The sequence below is a fragment of the Vespula pensylvanica genome, chromosome 11 (assembly GCF_014466175.1).
Source record: "Vespula pensylvanica isolate Volc-1 chromosome 11, ASM1446617v1, whole genome shotgun sequence".
In the NCBI taxonomy this organism is placed as follows: Eukaryota; Metazoa; Arthropoda; class Insecta; order Hymenoptera; family Vespidae; genus Vespula; species Vespula pensylvanica.
Genome location: NC_057695.1, coordinates 2179216 through 2182912, shown reverse-complemented (window position 1 = coordinate 2182912; position 3697 = coordinate 2179216).

Below are 3697 nucleotides of genomic sequence, written 5' to 3'. Positions count from 1 at the left end.
CTCTCTCTCTCTCTCTCTCTCTCTCTCTCTCTCTCTCTCTCTCTCCTCTTCCCTCTTACCCTCTCCTCTAACTATGGAAGGAAGAATAGCCGGAGGGTAAACGTGGAGGTGTGTATTCCATCGCGAGTGCGGTGGAGCCACGGTCGCCGTGCCTCAGGCACGGAAACGAGGAGAGATAGCGGCGATCTCTTCGTCTCCTTCTTCTCCTCTTCTTCCACTTCCTCCACCTCCTCGCTATGCTGGAAGGTTATGAGAAGAGATAGAAAGAGAGAGAGGGAGATTGTAAGAGAGAGGGAAAGAGAGAGAGAGAAACTACGTTACCCTCGGGCTAACCAACGAGACGATGCGCTCCGTGATGCTTCAGGCAACTCCAGACTGTGCTTCTCTCTTCTCTCTTCTTTTCTTCTTCTCTTCTTTCCTCTCTTCTCCACTCCTCTCCCGCTCCTTTCCTTCCCTCTCTTACCTCCCTCCTTCTCTATCTCCTTTCCAACCTGACCTGTGGCTATTCTTCCTCACCCCCAACCATCTCCTTTCCGTTACCCACGCTCTTTCTTCCTACCCATCTCTTCTCCTCCTCATCCTCCTCCTCCTCCTCCTCCTCCTTCTCATTCTCCTTTTTCTCATCCTCCTACTTCTCCTTTTCTTCTTCTTCTTCTTCTTCTTCTCCTTCTCCTTCTCCTTTTTCTCATCCTCCTACTTCTCCTTTTCTTCTTCTTCTCCTTCTCCTTCTCCTTCTTCTTCTTCTTCTTCTTCTTCTTCGTCTTCTTCTCATCCTTTTATTTTCCTCTTTCTCTCGTTCAGTCTTGAACGAGCAACCCTCTTGATCCTCTAATAATTCCACCGCCAAGATTTCTTCACATGGCTAAAGTTTTGCATATTACACAGGGTGTACCTAAGTACCTGGGACTTGCCGTTCGAAGGACTCGAAACATGGAAACGGCAAGAATCCTCTTTCTTAATATCTGCATTTTTCAATACTTCGATCATATAGGCGTAAGTAATTTCATCAATATTTCCACGCCTAAAGATACGTTACTTCTTTTACGATAGAATAAATTTACGAGGATGATTTTCTTAGTGACCATGAAAAGATTCTAATAGTCCTTGTCCTTGTCAAAAATTCCATTCATTTCCTAGATTCATTTCTAATCGATCGCACTTACAATGATTCCAATGTTTTATTACGACAAGTCAAACGTGGCAATAAATTATTATCTGTAAGTCGGAAACGGGCTCAATAGAAAGAACATGGTCATATTATTAAATACGTTCGGATCGTAAATGTTATTGTATTCAAATCGCCGTAATAATTAATCGATATAATTTATAATAGTAATCCCCAATATCGATCTTACAGACATATTTTATACAACAGGCTACCCTTGCCTTGTCATTTTCATTTCCAGTTTGTTCTACTTTTTTTTTTCTTCCTTTCTTTCTTTTTTTCTTTCTTTCCTTGAGAAATTTCGATAAGACACATTTGTTATTCGCATGTTCCGGGCCACTCTTCTTTCCTCCGGCCAAATATCTATCTATCCTCTTTCACGAGACGTGCGCGCGTGCGCGCTCTAGCGCGCTTACTTAGAGGGAGTAACGATGCCCTGAGGCTTCCTCGTGCGTTGCGGCTTCGTAACGATAAGCAACGAAATGAAATATTAATGAAGTACCACCGGCGCACGGCGACCGTTTTTCGCGAACGTTTCACCACCGATTACGTTCGTGGATACCGCGGAAGTCATCAACAATCAATCCGATAATTCGAATCGACGCGTGCCGAATTAAATGTTACAGGGAAAATGATGTCTACGTCAATCAAATAAAAAAAAAAAGAAAAAGAAAAGTAAAAAAGAATTATTTAACAGAAAGCTAACAACGTATTTTCCAAATCGAATCTTCTTATCTGCAAATCATATTGCACTTGAGTATCGATAAGATCCCTACGATTAACTAATTGAAATATATAATTTGAAATATTCTATCTTCCTATCGAATGTTTTCTTCGCCGAAACAAATAGATAACAAATTATTTGTGCGAACTCGATTACGTAATCGGAAATGATAACGATCAGGAATCGATCTTTATCCACGAGTGATTTTCAAGCTATTACGTTCGATATCCTCGAGGAATTTATCAGATATATGTATTAAAAAAAATGTCGGTCGCGAATAAAGCGATCAGTATTAATATGTGAATACCCATGAAAATATCAGTCGTGTAAAATACGAAATGTACTATATCATCATAGAACAATCTTGCAAACACTTCGCGTTCTACGTTCTCGTTACGAAATCGATTGTGTTCTTCGTTGAATCTTAAATAGTTAAGAAAACGACGAGAACATACTTGACGTGAAATCGAAAACGGAGCGAGATGTCCTTGGATAATGGTATCGATACCGCAAATTAACATATCTACAGAATAAAAAATATTATTACGTACGTATAATCAAAAAAGGGAAGAAAGAGAGAGGGGGAGAGAGAGAGAGAGAGAGAGAGAGAATAAAGAAGAAGAAGAAAAATAAAGAAAAAAGAAAGAGAATGAATTTATTTGAGATAAAATTTGCGATAGACTCATCTCGTATAAATACGCGTAAGAAGCATACTTCTGGCTCGTGCAGGAGGTAAGATAAATGGTCGGTATCTATGTGTGCGTACGTACGTATTTATGCGCGTGTATGTATGTGTGTATGAGCCAAGTAATACTTGTACCGGCTCTCGGTGTAATAATTATGCGCCAATAAATTGATTCATTAAAGAGGACTAAGTAATGACCGCACGTTGTCCGAGCTTATCGCGTCTCTTGCGAAGCGACGACAAGCGAAATATAATTTTCTCGACTTCGACGATATCCGACCGTGTCGTGCCCTCGAGGAACGTTCACGCGTGTTCTGAAACCAGCTCATGAAAAACTTTGAGAGAGCAGACTTCGTTCGTGCTAAAAGGGTTAAAATAACTGACAAAATTCTTAAAGAAAATTCTTGCTAGAATATGTCTACATATATGGAGATACATATTCCGCATAAACTCGATACGATTTTAATGATAGATCCAATTATATTCAGCCGATATATGTGTAGATATAATTTGAAGAAAATTAGATCGAACAATGAATCCAATTTAACTATGATTTAAGGTAAGATTAGTTATTGCCTCAAACTGGTTTGAAAAATAACTTTTGAAAGAAGATACACGTTTACCTGCAATTTTCACGAAACAATGTATGAAAATGATGCTTGCACCTATACAACGAAGATCCATGTCAAGTTTCCTTACGTTGAATACGTCCAACCCCTAGGCAATTTTGTAATTATAGTTACTTGTACAAGGAAAAGAGAAAGAGAAACAGGAGAAAGAGAGAAAGAGAGAGAGAGAAGAACATAAGAAAAGAAGGCGAATTATCCATACTTGGTAACGTTAAAATCAGCTGTTCGTAATACTTTCTGCGTATCTTTTACCTTCGTTAGCATACTTTGCTCATTATTTTTGTCCACGTTGATACTAAACTGAAAATACAAACTATTTACAAAAATGACGAACTTTTAAATCCTACAACATCTAGATACTCTTTCGAGTACTTATATATAAATATGATATTTACATGTCCCATTATTCATAATTATGGTGAATCACGTGAGCTTGGATCGTGAGCAAAGTTCGAGACCATTTTGGAGAATAAGCGAGAAGGAAAGAAGAGACA